Source organism: Lithobates pipiens, unplaced genomic scaffold (genome assembly GCF_037356315.1).
Source record: "Lithobates pipiens isolate NorthernLeopardFrog02 unplaced genomic scaffold, aLitPip1_a1.2 Scaffold_19, whole genome shotgun sequence".
In the NCBI taxonomy this organism is placed as follows: domain Eukaryota; kingdom Metazoa; phylum Chordata; class Amphibia; order Anura; family Ranidae; genus Lithobates; species Lithobates pipiens.
The window spans coordinates 80,616,362-80,636,492 of record NW_027507764.1 but is presented as its reverse complement, the minus strand read 5'-3'; the positions used below and the strand labels follow the sequence as shown (position 1 = coordinate 80,636,492).

The 20,131-nt window shown below is 42.7% G+C and overlaps 1 protein-coding gene across 2 annotated transcripts in view; it reads right to left on the bottom strand.

Annotated features, from left to right (window-relative positions):
- Positions 1–19,897, bottom strand: part of ARMC3 (armadillo repeat containing 3) — a 128,478-nt gene extending 108,581 nt beyond the window's left edge. Inside the window, exon 1 of one of the 2 annotated variants that reach the window (XM_077490960.1) lies at positions 19,812–19,897. The gene's annotated coding sequence lies outside the window, so the exon portion shown is untranslated. The remainder of the gene's footprint in view (positions 1–19,811) is intronic. The other variant, XM_077490961.1, reaches the window with a different exon arrangement.
- Between the last annotated feature and the right edge of the window lie 234 nt (positions 19,898–20,131).

Genomic DNA, 20,131 nt, shown 5'->3' with positions numbered 1-20,131 from the left:
CAGAGGTCTTTTTACACTTTGGCACTGCGCTGCTTTAACTGGTAATTGCGCGGTCATGCAATGTTGTACCCAAACGAAATTTGCGTCCTTTTCTTCCCACAAATAGAGCTTTCTTTTAAAGGTATTTGACTGACTCTGCGATTTTTATTTTTTGCGATATAAATGTAAAAAGACCGCACATTTTGAAAAAAAATGATATTTTCTACTTTTTGTTATTAGAAAAATCCAATAAACTCAATTTTAGTCATACATTTAGGCCAAAATGTATTCAGCCACATGTCTTTGGTAAAAAAAAAGTCAATAACTGTATATTTATTGGTTTGCGCAAAAGTTGTCACATCTACAAACTAAGGTACGTTTTCTGGAATTTACGCAGCTTTTAGTTTATGACTGCCTATCTCATTTCTTGAGGTGCTAAAATGGCAGGGCAGTACAAAACCCCCCCAAATTACCCCATTTTGGAAAGTAGACCCCCTAAGGAAATTGATAAGTGGCATGTTGAGCCCATTGAATATTTTATTTTTTTGCCTCAAGCGATTGAATAATGACAAAAAAAATGTCAAGCTATTTGCTGAGAGGCATGTTGAGTCCATGGAATATTTAATATTTTGCCACAAGTTGCGGGAAAATTACAAACTTTTTTTTTTTTTTTTTTTTTTTTTACACAAAGTTGTCACTAAATTATATATTGCTCACACATGCTATGGGCATATGTGAAATGACACCCCAAAATAAGTTCTGCTGCTTCTCCTGAGTACGGGGATACCACATATGTGGGACTTTTTGGGAGCCTAGCCGCGTACGGGGCCCCGAAAACCAAGCACCGCCTTCAGGCTTTCTAAGGGCGTACATTTTTGACTTCACTCCTCACTACCTATTACAGTTTTGAAGGCCATAAAATGCCAAGATGGCACAAAACCCCCACAAATGACCCCATTTTAGAAAGTAGACACCCCAAGCTATTTGCTGAGAGGCATGTTGAGTCCATGGAATATTTTATATTTTGCCACAAGTTGCGGGAAAATTACAAACTTTTTTATTTTATTTATTTTTTTCACAAAGTTGTCACTAAATGATATATTGCTCACGCATGCCATGGGCATATGTGAAATGACACCCCAAAATAAATTCTGCTGCTTCTCCTGAGTACGGGGATACCACATATGTGGGACTTTTTGGGAGCCTAGCCGCGTACGGGGCCCCGAAAACCAAGCACCGCCTTCAGGCTTTCTAAGGGCGTTACAGTTTTGAAGGCCATAAAATGCCAAGATGGCACAAACCCCCCCCCAAATGACCCCATTTTGGAAAGTAGACACCCCTAAATTTAGAGGTACACTAGTGAGACTAGGTAATAAATGGCGGGTGCCCTGAAACTATAAAAAAAATAACTAACCAACCAGCGTCACCTGTAACAGTTATATGGTGATCACTGGTGAAAGGGTTAACTAGGGGGCAATCAGGGGGCTTTATGCGGTAGTATATGGGGGTCCCTGGCGCTATAAAAAGCTGCGGCGAACCTAAATACCTACCTGCCTAACTAGCGTCACCTGTGACACTAATACAGCGATCAGAAAAACGATCGCTTATTAGGCTGGGTTCACACTGGAGCGATGCGGGAACGCCACGAATCCGCGGCGGGTTCCCGCATCACATGCCTCCCGGCGGCAGTTCACACTGCCCTATGCGAACTGCTGGGAGTGTCAGTGAAATGTTAATGACACCCCCAGATCAGTTCGCATGTCGCAGTGCGATCTGCAAACTCGAATCGCATGGTGTGAACACCCATGCGATCCGATTCTGCTGCGGACCAAAAAAAGGGTCCCGTGCGAATTTGCGGCGGGTGCGGCGAATGGCTGAACTCGAATTGCAGAGATCGGATGTGATTTGCACTGCAGTGCGGTGCGAATCACATCCGTTCTCATAAACCGCTGCAATGTGAACCCAGCCTTAGTGACACTGGCGACGGGAGGGGGGTTTTACCTTTATTGGGGGGGGTTAGGGGGGTACATTAGAACTAAAGGGGGCTAACCCTAACTGCCCTAACAGTTATTACAGTCACAAATGACACCAATGCAAAAAAAAAAAAAAAATGCATTGGTGTCACTGTGACTGGGGGGGCAGGGGTAATTGGGGGGGTGATCGGGGGGTAAAGGGGGGGTGTGAGTGTGCCTGGCATGTTCTACTGTGAAGTGTCGTGTTGGTGAAACTCACCGATCCTCTCTCCTCGGTGCCGGAACGAAAAATACCGACACGGAGGAGAGATTACATCACTTCCTCTCCTGTGTTTACATTACAGGAGAGGAAGTGATGTCACGAAGGATTTCCATTCGTCGGGAGCGATCGCGAGGGGGTGGCCATGAATGAATGGCCGCCCCCTCATCCCGGATCGCTCCCGAACGAATACCGACCGCCGCAGGCACCGATCGGGCCCCCCACCCGCGGGAAGGCAGGGACGTACAGGTACGCCCATATGCCTGCCCGTGCCATTCTGTCGACGTACATCGTCGTGCGGCGGTCGGCAAGTGGTTAATTACGACCTACAAAAAGTTTTTTTGCATGTCCATCTGCATGTGTTTTACCCCCCATCCTCCTCTCTGGGTCCCAAAACGTGGCCCCCTGTAAGCTCAGTGGACTATGCACCCACCCAGAGGGCGCGGGGGGAACATGTGGCAGCGATGGGATCACTGGACGGCTATAATCCTGCAATGCCGGTTTGTGCGACACATCCTCATGTCCTCATCCACCCATTGGTAACTATACCTCTATATGCAAGGAGACATAATTTTGCTTAATTTGAAATACTATACCTATATATATTTTTATATTGTCCAAAGTCTTTAATTAGATATTTTGACATTTCCCTAGAATATAAATCCCCCTGAAGAGACCAGAAATCTCAAGGATCGAAATGCATTGGGGTTTTTCATGTGGATATATATGTTACGAATACAATTGGCAAACCATGCCTGTACATAGAGTTTTTTTGCGATGAGTGATGTTCCATGTTTGTTTTTGTCGCACTACCTATATGGATGATGTATTATTGTTCATTTGGAATTACTATTGTCTGTTAAATAAATTATTATTTTTTTTACATCAATTATTCTTACACCAACTCTCTGCTGCTAAAAAACCCCTGAGGAAATTTCCTGTGTTTTTTGTATACCTCACATGTATGGTACGATCGATGTTTGCGTGCATGCGGGACCGACACAAGCGTTCGCCTTTGCCGGGGGCACTTTTTTAAATTATTATTCTTTTTTTTTTTTTATATATCACTTTTATTGCTGTCACAAGGAATGTAAACATCCTTGTGACAGCAAAAGGCAGTGACAGGTGCTCTTTATGGAGAGATCTGGGGTCTATAAGCGCCCAAATCCCTCCCCTGCCCTTAAAAGCAATCAAAACACCAATATCAATGATTTTGAATTCTTTAGATTTATCAAAACTGGCGCAGATGGTTTCCGAGTAAACCGGAAGTGATGTCATGTCATTGTTTCTGGTTTACTGTTACAAACAGCCAAGCAAAGCCGATCCAGGCTTCTCACGGCTGTCTGTCCAGCTGGTGGATGTGTCAGCTGGTCACTCGGGTCTCCCGGTGGGACGGGAGAGCCCAGGGAGCCACAGAAGGCGACGGGAGGGGGGAACGTCCCCTGCTTGTAATAGCAATCCAATGGCTAGTAAGCTGCTCCAATTGCTATTACAAGAGAGCTCTAAAAACCGATACTGCCTGCATCATCTCGGTACAGAAGCCACCTACCTAAAAAATGGCGCCCCAGGCAAACGCTTTGTTTGCTTCTTGGTAGATACACCCCTGGTTTAGTTATGCTTTAAAAAAACTGCTGTTTTAATTCTAATGACAGACTGCATCATATGTGTTATGTTTTGCCCATGTTACATTTTATTATTTTTATGTATGTCTTGCAATGAATAGGGCAGTGTTAGAATATGTATATCCCCTTTTGGGAGATTTTGTCTCACTGTGTTAGACAGGACAGGAAATTAGGTAAATTTTAGACATGTGCAAATCGTTTAACCCTGAATTTGTTTCTTAACGAATTAAGACAAATTCGTTAATTCGGAATATTCAGAATTTCCGAAATTTTCCGAATATTCAGAAATTTTAATATTTGGAAATTCGAAAATCCGAAATTCGGAATCCAAAAATAAGATAATAATAAGAATGAAAATCCGAAAATTCAAAAGAACAAAAATCAAAAAATAAGAACAAAAATCCGAAAATTCAAAAACCTGAAAACTCGAAAATCTGAAATAATAGCTAACTAATAATTTAACTATTACCAACTACTAAATTATGGGTATTGGAATTTCCTTTCAAATTTGGCTGTAAGTTAACGTAATGAATACAACTTTATCCAAAGTTACGAATTATCCGTAAAAACGAATGCCATATTTAAATGAATGGAACGTAATGAATTATTAATAATAATAATAATAATAATAATAATAAGTAACAAAAATAATAATAAAAATGTATTATTATTTAATTCCGTTCCATTTGTTTAGATGCAGCATTATTTATTTTGGATAATTTGTAACTTCAGATAACAATAATAATAATAAAAACGTATATTTATTATTTCGTTCTGTTCCATTTGTTTAGATGCAGCATTCTTTATTTCAGATAATTCGTAACTTCAGATAAATTTGTATTCGTTACGTTCACTAACAGCCAAATTTAAAAGGAAATTCCAATACCCATAATTTAATAGTTAGTTATTATTAGTTAACTAGTTAGTTTTTATTTCAAATTTTCTTTCTTATGTTCAGATTTTTCTAATTTATGAATTTACGAATTTTCATATTTCCGAATTTTCAAATTTATGAATTTCAAATTTTTTAATTCCAAATTTTAAAATTTACGTATTTCTGAATTCCGAATTATCAAATTTACGAATTTTAAAATTTACGAATCTACGAAAAAAACAAAAAAACGAATGAAGCAAAAACAAATATTTTTCAGCTGCGCGTGTCTTGTAAATTTCACCAGTGGAAACACAGAGCAATAAATAGAATTGTGAGGAAAGGTTTGAACCTCTGTGAGTTTTTTTTTTTCTTTGTGCCCCTGTTGGGAAGCTCTTCTTTGAATACCCTTCAGTTTGGCTGGAGCTGCCTTTTAACATTTTATCTCCACTGTCACTCTTGTAGTTAGATACAGAAGAATACATCTTGCGTGCTTCAATATTAAAGTATTCTGCATTCCGCTTCTTTTTAGGATGACCAAACATCCTGTCCCCACATAATTGCACGTACGGAGTGTCATTGTGATTTTTAGGTCTGCTGTTTATCATTTGCATGGGATAGAATAATATGTCTCACCTTTCAAGATGATAAATGATCGTCCTGATACAAAACCGTGGCTATGGAGCATTTACATGGTTTTACATGCGAACAGCCAATTATGTTGGTGACAATGACAAGCCAGAGCAGCGGCTGGAGAAGACACAGGGAATTCCAGCTGACAGTGACATACACAGGGAAGATTGGGGCCATGTGGGAATGTAACAATAAACTAATATTTCAGTGCTGGATGACAAAATGAAGACAGATTTTACAAGCTTTACAACTATTAAGCTTAAAGTGGATCCATGCTGTAATAGCCCTGACTGTCACGATCCTTTACAGTATATGTAAACTGTGGCGATAAACTTCTCTTATTTTCGCCCTTTTGGCCAGTTTCCTATACTGTACAATTTAAAGATTATTATTTTTTGGTATCTATGTTTGATTAGTGAAAATAAATATCCGTTGATCCTGCCAATCTTGTGAGATAATAAAGTTATGTGCTCCCTGCTTCTGCTGACTGTTATGAGTTACATTGTCTCCAATAAACTTTCAGGAGCTGAAGTGGTTAAAAGACAAGTATGGACAAAGCTTTTTTGGCTGTAATTCTCTTGTGAGGCACAGGAGTACCTATACTTTTGTCCCCCTGTGACCCTGAGCCTGCTTAAAGTAGGATATTGCTTACTATCCGCTGATGGGGCAGAGCATGCCAGGCTTGGGAAGGATCCCAATAATATTGTTGGGATCCACCTCACTGATTGATTGACAGCTAGCTCCGCCTTTCGGCACGCGGGTGAGGGACTAATCCAGCTAGCCATGCATGCCCCTCCTAGCCCAGTGTTCCAGTGAGCATTGGAAGAGCAGAGTGGAGACAGTCACTGCACTCTGCTTGGAGAAGTCTGAGAATTGTCATGTGACTGCTAGATTCTTGTTCTAATGCCCTGTACACGCGATCGGATTTTCTGTTGGAAAAAAACTTGGATGCTTTTTCCAACGGAATTCCGCTCAAGCTTGCCTTGCATACACACGGTCACACAAAAGTTCTCTGAACTTTCAACCGTCAAGAACACGGTGACGTACAACACTACGACGAGCCAAGAAAATTAAGTTCAATGCTTCTGAGCATGTTTCGAATTGTTTCCGAGCATGCGTAGGAATTTTGCGCGTCGGAATTTGTACAGATGATCGAAATTTCCGATCTGAACTTTTTCCGATCGAAAAATAGAGAGCCTGTTCTCAATCTTTTGCTGGCTGGAATTTGGCCAGCAAAAGTCTGATGGAGCATACACGCGGCCGCATTTTCCGACCAAAAGCTCTCATCGGTCTTTTGCTGGCCGAGTTTCCGATCGCGTGTACGGGGCATTAGAGTTGATGTGAGACAGCTTCAGCATCACTCAGATGGTGAAGAATGGAGATGAGTATGCATGGTATTTTTTAGTTTTAGTTTTTAATTGAAAGCCCATACTTAAATTCATATACAGTAGATATAAAAACACTCCTGTTAATATGTCAGGTTAGTGTAATGTAAACAAATTGACAAAGGTAAATAATTTTAGAACTTTTTTCATTTTTAATGTGACTTATAAACTGTAAAACTCAATTGAAAAACAAATTAAAATCTTCAGATTTTGGGAAAATATGTTATGGTCTGATAAAACCAATTTTTGGCCATAATTCCAAAAGATATGTTTGGCACAAAAACAACGCTGCACATCACCAAAAGAACACCATACCCACAGTGAAGCATGGTGGTGGCAGCATCATGCTTTGGGGCTGTTTTTCTTCAGCTGGAACAGAGGTTTTAGTCAAGGTAGAGGGAATTATGAACAGTTCCAAATACCAGTCAATATTGGCACAAACTCTTCAGGCTTCTACTAGAAAGCTGAACATGATTGTAAGTTCTAATGAGAAGGGCCCTCTGATTCCTCTTGTATCAAATTGTAAGGTAACTGTAATGTCTGCCCTCATGTTGTAAAGTGCTGCGCAAACTGTTGGCGCTATATAAAACCTGTAAAATAATATAATAATAATGAAGAGGAATGTCATCTGTCAGCATGACAAAGCATACATTCAAATCAACAAAGGAATGGCTTCACCAGAAATAGATTAAAGCTTTGGAATGGCCAGCCAGAGCCCAGACCTGAATCTGATCAAAAATCTTTGGGGTGATCTGAAAAGGGCTGCGCACAGGAGATGCCCTCAAAAAGACATATTTGGAGTGTTTTTGCAAAGAAGAGTGGGGAAATATTGCCAAGTCAAGATGTGCCATGCTGATAGACTCACCCAAAAAGACCGAGTTCTGTAATAAAATCAAAAGGTGCTTCAACAAAGTATTAGTTGAACTGCTGCCGGACCGCAACAAGTACATTTACTGCGGCAGTGCAGCCCGGCTGCGCAAAATCATGTACCTGTACATGATTTCATAAACGTGGTTTAGGGGCCTTGCGCGTGCCACTGATTGGACACAGCGGGAGCCAATCAGCAGGTCCAGCGGTCGTGATGGCTGCCGTGAACGTTCACAACAGAGACAGATCAGCCTTCTGCCTGTGTAAACAAGGCAAACGGCGGATCTGTCAGGAAGGAAAAGAGAGATCTTGTGATTCAGCTAGGCTGAATCACGGATCTCTCTTTTCCTTCAGTGTGACACTACCCCACACAGTTAGAAAGAACTTCCCTAGGGAACATTTAACCCTTTGATTGCCCCTGGTGTTTACCCCTTCCCTGCCAGTGTCATTAATACAGTAACCAGTGCATTTTTATATAACTGGTACCCAAAAAGTGTCACTCTGTGCCAGATTTGTCTTATTGGGATTTTTGTTTATAACGCAAAAAAAGAAAAAGCACAGAGGCAATCAAATACCAGCAAAAGAAAGCTCTATTTGTGAGAAAAAAAGGACATTAATTTTATTTGGGTACAACGTTGCATGACCGTGCAATCGTCAGTTAAAGGGTGCTGTATCGCAAAAAAAAGGCCTAGTCAGAAAGCAGGTGAATCCTTCCGAGGCTGAAGTGGTTAAAAGAGAATTGTAAAAAAAAAAAAAAGATTGGCAAACCCACAGATACGTTTTTTTTTACCTCTACTATTCCTTTATATTGGCTTTTGGAATTTATAATTGCAGCAATTTAGAAATTGGATGAAAGGTTTAGCACTGGGAAACACGTTTTGATAGATAAATAGTGCAGTTTATATACAACTATATAGATCAGACCAAAATGTGTGACAAATGAGAAGGAAAGAGGGACAGAGAGAATTTTATCTTATTGAGGGACAGTCCCTCGAAATCAGGGACAGTTGGGAGCTTTGGATCTGTATTTGGTGATGCGAATAGCATGTGGCACACATTTTTTCTTGAAACATAAGCTATACATAATTTAAGAATTTAAATTAATCTGCTTTGTCCATTTAGGACATCCTTGACCTATAATGTACACTGAGCCTTGATCTAAGAAACAAGATGAGGTCAGGGCAGGTGGCAGAGAAGTCAAAGCCGGGGTTGGCACACTGGAAGTCAGACACTGAATACATAAAACACTAGGCAAACAGGAGCTCAGAGAACTAGGAAGTTGCTCAGGCAACGTGGGTTGCACTGAGCATGTGTTATATTGGAAAGCAAATTGGGAGGCAGGCCAGGAAGTGATGGAAGGGAAAGGGAATATGAACCTATAGAATAGTAGGCACAGTCATGGGTGAGCATGGAAGCCAAACAAGAAATGTGGAAGGGATCAAAGGAATGGAGAAGCATTGCAGTTTGCAGCAAGGATGTAAGAATTACGTAGGCAGGAAAACAGTGTAAAGCATAGCAGATAATTCCTCATGTTTTCTGATTTTTGCAATCATAATCAATGTTACCGCTCAAGAAGCAGGCAATGTGATGTACATCGGAGGATCAGAATTTCTACTGCCAGCAAACAATCAGAAGCGCACATTGTTAAACCAGGCTACGTGTTGTGGCCCAACTGGGTCTTTGTTAAAGTGGATGTAAACCCACTACCATTATTTGCAAGATATTAACATAGTTAATATCTATAATGATATACATGCCTCCTGCATGTATCATTTTGTTTTAATACTCACTCCCTCAGCTGTAATTTGCCCCATAATATCGCCAAACTAGTGGGCGTTTCTTATTCCCGGCCTCGGTGAGCGGAGTCGTGACATCAGAGGACTCCTCCGCCCACCGCAACACTCCCCTGGTCTACTGCTGATCTGACCTCTACTCTCACTACATTACTTAAAGGTGACCTGACCTTGGTTCTGCTCTCATTGTCTGCTCTCATATGCAGACAAAGTGCATTTATTCTTTTTGTCCATCCCTCCACTGACGTAACATATCCCACCCTCCCACACCACAGATGAATACCTGCCATGACCTGACACCTGCGGACTCTGGATATTGTTTACATCCCGCCCCGTCCCTCTGTCTACTGCTCATGCCAGTAGAGCCCCAGGTAGAAATGTAGGGAGGGCCCCATAAACATCTACCAGGCTCTAATTCACAGGAGTGGGGAGAGGATATAGAACATGCAGCCTGAGATGTAAACAGACTCCTGAGTCCAAAGGCATCAAATCATGGTAAGTATGGATCTGCATAGGAGAAGGGTGAAATTGATTAGCTGAGGAGACAGGGGCAACAAGAACACGTGTGCTTTGTCTAAAAGTGCACATATTCTTGAAGCTGTTGGAAATGCCTTGCCCCTGGTGTGGGTACATATCTTCTTGCATACTTTTTTCCCCTCAGACACCCTCACCCTCCACCCATACTTGATACACCCACCTTCTGGGTAGTCCTGCGGAGATCGACCCCCGGCTTCTTGCCCAACCCACCGAGATGATGTCCTTTGGTGGCCACTCCCCTAATTATGCAGGAACCACCCACTTGCAGCCATGTTTCCCTCAGCTACTACATTTTGGGGTTACTGCACCTGCTCAGTTACTCAAAGAGCACTCTGTGGGCACAACCCAAGACCAATCATCAGGGGATAAAGATGCAGGACTGTCCCAAATCCAGGACAATTGGCATCCTGAACCTCGAAGGAACTCACTGTCACAATTACATCCATCAGTTGCAGATGATGCTGGAATCACTTTACATTCTACAGTAGGGTATTTGAAAAACAAAAAAAGAAGATGCCTTTAGCAGTTATTCATAATTATGATTGGTCTAGGAACTCAGTCTTATTAACTACCTTAGCTAAATCTGGATGACGTGCCGATATACATCTGGTCAGCCTTACACCACAGCGCAAGAAATAAACCATCGCCACCTGTTCTTTTAACAAGCTGATAGTCACATAGCCTTGTACTGTTATTTAAATCAGGAAGGCAACCTGGTTTGTCCAGATTTTAGTGTCATTGCATACCTTTTACCGTGAATGGCTGCACAGGTTTTCATGTCGTGCACTTGTATAATTCTCAGCACTGCCTATTACCGAGGACAGCAAGCTGGGACAAAAGCCCCTTACTAAGCCATAATCATCCTCGCTTCACCTCCGCAGGAGGACACGCTCACTCCGCTGACCTGATGTCTGGATTGCGCACTGTTCAGAGTCAATTACCCAGAGCTATAAGTACATTTCTTATGTATTTAATATCACATATAAAAAGTCTGACATGCAAAAATTTCTTGATCATATTTTAGATAAAGCAAAACTCAATCCAAAAATAATAGGATAAAAATGAATAGCCCGTTAAAGATCATAACAAAACTAGCCTTTTCTGGCTAATATTGCTAAAATATTCACCTTCAATCCAGAGATGTCTCAAACAAAACTTTTTTTCTTGAAACTAGAAGTGTTCCATCTCATAACCAGCATCATTCAACCTACTTCCTATGAGCCCAGGTTATCAGCCTGTGAAAGCTTTCAACAAGCTTCAAGTAGTGCTGGAGTCTGCTAGCAGCTTGGTTAACCACTTTAACACTGTGCAATAGCTGAAAAATGGTGACAGCACGGCTCTCCAGTTCTGGGAGGACATCCTTAGACATAGTCTTATGTGTATGCCTCCCACATGTCCCCTGGGGCATGCTTTGGGCATGCTCTGTGACTGCTGTGTACCTTGAAAACAGCAAATAACAGATTGAGATAAAGGGCCAATCACAGCAGCCCTTTACCATGTGACTAGCTGTGTCCAATCACAGCTTGTCACAGTGTAAAGAGACTGAATCCCTTTGCCGGAGTTACATCAGATTAGGCAACCCATCAGAATTAGTAACGGAAGAGACGTTCTGTTGCCGCCATCTTGCTACACCCCACACTCCTCCACAGTAAGGATACACAAAGAATGAGGCAAGAGGACATCTTGTTACACCCACCAGAGTTTTGCATTTCACACTTATTTGTAACAGAAAACAGAGCTTATATAGTGAAATACAGTATTTAGAAATCTGGCAGACTGTTTAGATGTTCAATTTTAAAAGCAGCGGCAGAGGCGGCTCTAGACTTTCTGAGGCCTTAGGCAAAACTTAGAGATGAGGCCCCACTCACGCCCATAATGGGAAAAATATTATAAAAATGATAAAAATTAACTGCATGAATGCATATATTAACTTAAATCCTATGAACTATGAATTCACAGTTTCTATAAATTTCTCTAGCCAATTATTCTTTAATCACATATCATTAAACATAGGGTGGGTATATATGCTACACGCACACAGATATAGATCAAATTGTGCAGCTGCCTACTCATTATCCTTTGTGCTGTCTCATAAATGAATTTGTCAACAAAGTATAAAACAAAAAAAAAGTAATTTTACAACATATTCTAAAACATAACCTGTTTAATGTGATTTTTTTACAAAAATGTAAAACATAAAAACATATAAATATGTAACTTTGAAAATTTTCTCAGTAGTGCATGGAACATAATAGGTATAAAGTGCAATATTTTTCAAGTAACAAAATAACTCAGTTTCTTGTATTCTTTAGCAAAACATCAATAAAAAAAAAACTTAAATTGGAACTTTAGTCAGAAAATTAAAGTGGTTGTAAACCCTTACAACACACTTTGACCTACAGGTAAGCCTAGATTAAGGGCCGGTTCACACAGCGATGCGATGCGAGGCGACACGGCTCGCCTCGCCTCGCTCCCGCAAGTCGCCCCCGTTCAGTACTATGGAACCGTTCTGAGAGGAGCGACTCGAGTCGCTCCGACTCAGAAAAAAGGTTCCTGTACTACTTCTGGGCGACTTCGGGGGCGACTTGCATTGACTTCTATACAGAAGTCCTCTGCAAGTCGCCGCTGAGATCCCCGCAGGTCGCGGCGAGGCAAGTCGGAGACGCCTCGCCGCGCCTCGCTGTGTGAACCGGCCCTAAGGCTTACCTGTAGGTCCAAGAAATATCTCCTAAACCTATACGGTTTAGGAGATATTTGCCCGAAGACAGGCACCGCTGTCTATGGTGCATGCGGCGTAGACAGCAGCGCGCAGGCGCACTGAGCGCGGCATTTCCAAGAACGGAGCTGCCGCGCGTGTCGGCTCCCGTGCGCATGCGCGGGAGTGACGTCATCGCGGCTTCGCCGAACGACAGCGGCGGAGCTGCAAGACCCCACCGACAACATGGATGCGCCGGACTACAGGGGACAGCGGTGACTTCGCTGGCTCCTGTGTCAGGTAAGTGACACATAATGGACTACTATGCGATGCATAGTAGTCTATTATGCTTTGCCTTTGCAGGGAATGAAAGGGGAAGTAAACCCATCAGGGTTTACTTCCTCTTTAAGTCCTGCTATCCTGTGCAGCCAAAGAAGCTGCTTCTGTTTGATCTGCAACTACCATGGTGCTGCTCCAACAAATGCCTGTCAATTCTGAACAGGTGTCTGTTTAGGGTGCCTGTAGGAAAACAGCCTGGTGTAAGAGTGCCCTATTAGATTAGACTTATACCAGGGTCCTTTCTCAGGCACTTACTGAAAGCCAATCAAAACAAAAAAAAAAAAAAACCTTTGTTTCAATATACAATACCACAATATATGTGCTAACTATAGTTGGGGCTCATACACAAACCCCCTGGGAAGTTTTAACTGTAGTACATTTTTTTAATGTTTCAATATCAGAAGTTTCAAAACATTCGCCTACATTTGGCAGTTGTAAATTCATCTATCACAGATAAATAATTTAATTTTGAAGCCAGATCACGTTCAATGGACAAAACTGCTAAGGCAGATAATCTCTCTTGGCTCATAGTTGATCTTAAAGTGGAAGTAAACCCACTTTTTTAACTTTTACCTACAGGAAAGCCTATAATAAGGCTTACCTGTAGGTAAAAAAAATATCTCCTAAACCTGTACGGTTTAGGAGATATTCCCCTCGGTATGCGCTGACTGCAGCGGCGCATGCGCACAAGGGGGTTCTCTCCGCGAAAATCCGGCAGCGCTCGTCCGGCCGGATTTAAATCTCCCGCGCGCATGCGCGGGAGTGACGATATCGCGGCTCCGGCCACTCACAGCGCCGGAGCCGCGATACCCGGAAGAGACGCCGAGGGAGCATGTCGGCTTCCTCGGCGTGGATCGGGCGAGATGTCGGGGCCTCGTTCTAAGGTAAGTATTTCATAATGAGCTAGTATGCGGTGCATACTAGCTCATTATGCCTTTTGCTTTGCAGGTTTTAAAAAAAAAAAAAAAAAATGCGGGTTTACTACCGCTTTAAGTATGTTTTTATTAATTTTAGTTTTGAAAAGCCCCTCTCAGCTGATGCAACCGTAACTGGAATTGTTAAGATGACTCTCAATGCAATATAGATGTTTGGATAAACATCAGTTAAATTGTTGTTATCAATGAGGTATTTCAAGGAACCGAACATATCCAATTTTGGAGGTACAGTACGCATACACATTCGTAGCTCTTCATACAATTCCAGACCTCTTATGTCAGAATCAGAAGAATTGGGTAAAGTAAGTAGCGCTTCAAGTTCTTTGCAGTTTTCTAATAGATCTTTCTCAGATTTTATGCATAAAGAGGAGATATTATATAAAAACCCCAAATTGCTGACATAGCTTTTTAAACCTTCAAAGCGAGGCTCAGCACTAGCACGAATCTTGTCGACAATAACATTGAAATATTCTGCTCTAAACCTGTCTGCAGGGTTAACAACTGTTTCATCTGGACACTCATAATCAAACATTCTTTTGGTCCTGCGTATCCTGCACTGTCGAAATGCCCTTGGAATGTCCATTTCTTCAGCAATTTCTCTGGCAGTAACAATGGCAGAATTAAAGCCATTTTGGTGATATTCTTTCAGCCAGCACAGGAAGGCCTCCAAATGTTTTACTGCAGTGTCCAGCTGCATACAAGCCTTTTGCCACACCAGCTAAGGGACAGTCCCATATAAGGGACAGTCCGACCCAGCTAAGGGACAGTCCGACCCAGCTGAGGGACAGTCCAATCAGATGAGGGACAGTCCAATCAGATGAGGGACAGGCCAATCAGATGAGGGACAGGCCAATCAGATGAGGGACAGGCCAATCAAATGAGGGACAGGCCAATCAGATGAGGGACAGGCCAATCCAGCTATGGGACTGTGACATTCCAATCCACCTAAGAGACAGTCCGACCCAGCTAAGGGACGGCCCAATCCAGCTGAGGGACAGCCTAATACAGCTGAGAGACAGCCCAATCCAGCTATAGGAGTGTGACAGTCCAATTCAGCTATGGGACTGCGACAATCCAATCCACCTAAGGCACAGTCCAATCCAGCTAAGGGGCAGTCCCAGCTGAGGGATATAGTCATAGTCCAACCCAGCTGAGGGACATAGTCCGACCCATCCAATCCAGCTAAGGGACAGTCCCAGATAAGGGACAGTCCCAGATAAGAGACAGCCCAGCTTAGGGACAGTCCAACCCAGCTAAAGGACAGTCACCGACCTCACATCCATGATACAAGAGATGGTCAGAGACTGTGTACGGACAATAATACAGGAGATGGTCAGAGACTGTGTGGACAATAATACAGGAGATGGTCAGAGTCTATGCAGACAATTATACAGAAGACGGTCAGAGACTGTGCAGACAATGATACAGGCAATGGTCAGAGACTGTGTGGACAATGATACAGGAGATGGTTTTATTATGGTAATGACAAGCAAACTCTTACCTGGCTAACACGGTATCAAACGTTGGAGCCACTGACAGGGTGCTGACAGACAATCATGCAGGAGATGGTCATAGACTGCGGAAAATGATACAGGAGATGGTCAGAGACTGTGTGTGGACAATGAATCAGGAGATGGTCAGAGACTGTGTGTGGACAATGATACAGGAGATGGTCAGAGACTGTGTGTTGACAATGATACAGGAGACAGTCAGAGACTGTGTGTGGACAATGATACAGGAGACGGTCAGAGACTGTGTGTGGACAATGATACAGGAGACGGTCAGAGTCTATGCAGACAATTATACAGGAGACGGTTAGAGACTGTGCAGACAGTGATACAGGAGATGGTCAGAGACTGTGTGTGGACAATGATACAGGAGATGGTCAGAGACTGTGTGTGGACAATGATACAGGAGATGGTCAGAGACTGTGTGTGGACAATGATACAGGAGATGGTCAGAGACTGTGTGTGGACAATGATACAGGAGATGGTCAGAGACTGTACGGACAATAATACAGGAGATGGTCAGAGACTGTGTGTGGACAATGATAAAGGAGACGGTCAGAGACTGTACGGACAATAATACAGGAGATGGTCAGAGACTGTGTGTGGACAATGATACAGGAGACGGTCAGAGACTTGCAGACAATGATACAGGAGACGGTTTTATTATGGTAATGACAAGCAAACTCTTACCTGGCTAACACGGTATGAAAAGTTGGAGCCACTGACAGGGTGCTGACAGACAATCATGCCACAAAGATGCAGGAGATGGTCAGAGACTGTGTGCAGACAATGATACAGGAGCCACTGTGCCATCAAAAGCAGCCACCGTGCCATTAATCGCAGCCACTGTGTCATCAAACGCAGCCACTGTGTCATCAAACGCAGCCACTGTGCCATCAAACGCAGCCACTGTGCCATCAAACGCAGCCACCGTGCCATCAAACGCAGCCACCGTGCCATCAAACGCAGCCACCGTGCCATCAAACGCAGCCACCGTGCCATCAAACTCAGCCACTGCGCCCATCGAATGCAGCCACTGCGCCATCAAACGCAGCCACTGTGCCATCAAACGCAGCCACTGTGCCATCAAACGCAGCCACTGTGCCATCAAACGCAGCCACTGCGCCATCAAACGCAGCCACTGCGCCATCAAAAGCAGCCACTGCGCCATCAAACGCAGCCATTGTGCCATCAAACGCAGCCACTGTGCCATCAAACGCAGCCACTGTGCCATCAAACGCAGCCACTGTGCCATCAAACGCAGCCACCGTGCCATCAAACGCAGCCACCGTGCCATCAAACGCAGCCACCGTGCCATCAAACGCAGCCACCGCGCCATCTAACGCAGCCACTGTGCCCATCAAATGCAGCCACTGTGCCATCAAATGCAGCCACTGTGCCATCAAACGCAGTCACTGTGCTCATCAATTGCAGCCACTGTGCCATCAAACGCAGCCACTGTAAAGCATCCTCAGTAAAGCAGATGAAAAGTTATTTTTAGAATGTGTGAAAATAAAACTGTCTTGTCAATGCAGAGTTAATATGGCCTTTGGACTCTTAGATTTGGTGGGGGTGCATTGTTGTTAGGTTTTTCATATATATATGTACCTGCTCCTGCTCCTCGCCTTGGTGACAAATTGGTAAAGGCAGCAGGACTCAGTTGGAGAAGCAACACATGATGTTCTAGCTCTGCCCTGCAGTGCAATCTGGGAGTTGTAGTCTCTGCAGAGCACAGGCACCAGACGGCCATGTTGAAGTCTATGTGCCTGTGCTCTGTGGGAGAACTACAATTCCCGGCATGCAATGGGGCCGCCGTTAGGGGAAGGAAGGGCTAGGACTCGGAGGACGGCGCTGCTGCTATTGGACACGCAGGCAGCCTAAGCCATGCATATTACACAGACATACAATACTCTTATCACCCCCCTCGTCCACCGCCGCGGAGCTCACTCTGCACTGTCTGCAGCTGTGTGCAGCGCGCCCGCCGCCCGCTCACCCCGCCGCTTGAGAGTCTGTCCCACACTCCACACCGCAGCAGACAGTGCAGCACAACACCTCAGAGGCAAATTAGGCAATCGCTTGATGGCGAGGCCCTTTCTGTGGGCGAGGCCTAAGGCAATCGCCTAATTTGCCTAATTAAAGAGCCGCCTCTGAGCAGCGGTAAACCTGCTGATCTCATAGGTTTGCTAATCTGACAGAACATTGCTGCTTTTATAATTCAACAAGTAAACAGTCAGTTGGATTTCTAAATACTGTATTTTACCATATAAGCTCCATTTACTGTTAGAAAGTGTTAGTGTGAAATGCAAAACTCTGGTGAGTGTAACAAGATGTCTGCTTGCCCCCTTCTTATTGTATCTTTACTGTGGAGGAGTGAGGGGTGTAGCAAGATGGCGGCAACAGAATGTCAATTTCGTTACAAATTCTGATGGGTCGCCAAATCTTTTGAAATACTGGTTATCAGCTCTTCTTTCCTCACACAGAGACAGCGTTTCAGGAAAGGAGAGCCGATCTGTGAGGGACACAGTGAGTACAGGATTTACACTGATACACAGTGCCTAAATCATCAATGCAGCCTCATCAGTGCCCTGATTATTAGTGCAGCCCCATCAAGGCCACTTATCGGTGCCCATCAGTGCAGCTTATTTGTGCCCAGCAGTGCTGCCTCATCAGTGGAGCCTCATCAGTGTCCCCTCATCAGTGCACATCGGTGCAGCTTATCAGTTCCCAGCAGTGCCACCTCATCAGTGCACATCAGTGCAGCTTATCTGTTCCCAGCAGTGCCACCTCATCAGTGGAGCCTCATCAGTGCCCATCAGCACAACTTATTAGTGCCCATCGGTGCCACCTCATCAGTGCCCATCAGTGCAGCCTCATCAATGCAGCCTCATAAGCGCACATCAAAGAAGAAGAAAAATTACTTGTTTGTAAAATTTTATACCAGAAAGGAAAAAACATTTTTTTTCAAAATGTTCTTATTTATTTAGCAAAAAATGAAAAACGCAGTGGTGATTAAATATCACCAAAATAAATCTCTATCTGTCACAAAAAAATACAAAAAATGTCAGTGGAACTGAAAATAACTGTCAGACAGGCAGGGAATTTTAATGCAGAAGAGATATGCTTTGTCTCTTCTGCATTAAAGCTATTTACCCGCCTGTCCGCCCCTGTAAAGTGCGCCGCACAATTCAGCAATGCTGAATCTGAGTTAACTCTCGAACATGCTTGGGAGTGACACAATCCCTGTCCAGTCAATGACAGTGGCCAGCGATCGAGACCTGGAAGCTGGCCGCTCGAAGATGTCAGTGGCTGGGCGGGGAGCTCGAAGGCGCTGCATTGCTGTAGTTGAGGTGAATAATGTTCCCCTTTATGTACAGTGTTGCATTACCGTGCAATTGTCATTCATAGTGTCACCATTCTGAAATCTGAAAATTGGCGTAGGCAGGAAGGGGGTGAAAGTGTCCAGTAGTGAAGTGGTTAAAGTGGCAATCAGCACTCCTATTAGGATTTGTGTTCAACATTTACAAAATGGAGCTGAATGGTACTTTAAAAAGCTCAACAAAGCTTGATGAAAACTCTGCAAATGCTTTGTAAAAGCTCACTGTTCACACTGCTCTTATAGAAGCTAAAGCCCATGTGAAATAGGCTATATATAGAGCATATAATTCCTATACATAATGCATGATTCCCATATATCGTCCATTATGCCCATATATAGTGTACACTTCCCCATATTTAATATGCAATTCCCATGTAGAATGTATACTTCTCATATATAGTGTGCACATCCCTTATATAGGGTATAAATCTCATACATAGTGTACAATTCCCATATAGAATGGATAGCATGTATAAAAAATAATATTAATATATATATATACATGTATATGTATGTGTATATATATATATATATATATATATATATATATATATATATATTCTATAATTCTTATACATAGTTTTTAATTCCCATATATATTATATAGTACCTACATATAGTGTATAATTCACATATAGTATATAATAACTATATATAGTGTATAATTCCCCCTATCTCTCTCTCTAGTGTATAATCCCCATATATATTATATAATACCTACATATAGTATATAATGCCTATAATATATATATATATATATATATATATATATATTGTATAATTCCCATATATAATGTATAATTATTATATGTAGTTTATAATAATTATACATAGCATATAATCCCCATATATATTATTTAATAACTATATATAGTGTATAATTCCCATATATAATGTATAATTCCCAAATAGATTATGAGTTTATCCTATATAGTGTATGCATATCCCTTATACAGTGCATAAATGTCATGCATAGTGCACATTTCTGATACAGATTGTATAAATCCCATATAATACTTCTAGCAATCTTCCATCTCACCTTCCTGCGTGCACAGCGCTGGATGACGCTCACTGTTGTGTATACGTGGTTGCTGTGCAACGCGAGATGCCGCAAGGAGAGCGAGCCTTGGGAACTTGCCCGGTCACTGAGCAGACAGCGGCGCGCACGGAGCAGTACACTGCTGCCCCCTATGTGGTACTGCAGCTCTGTCTTGTTCATGTGATAAAGCATTTGTTCAGGATAAACATACAACTTGACATTTGTAAATATGTAACATACCAGAAGAAGGAAATAAAGTTGCAATAAGTTTTGACACTATGAATAAACGTTTTCTTCTGCTGTTGCTTTCTGTGAAGGCA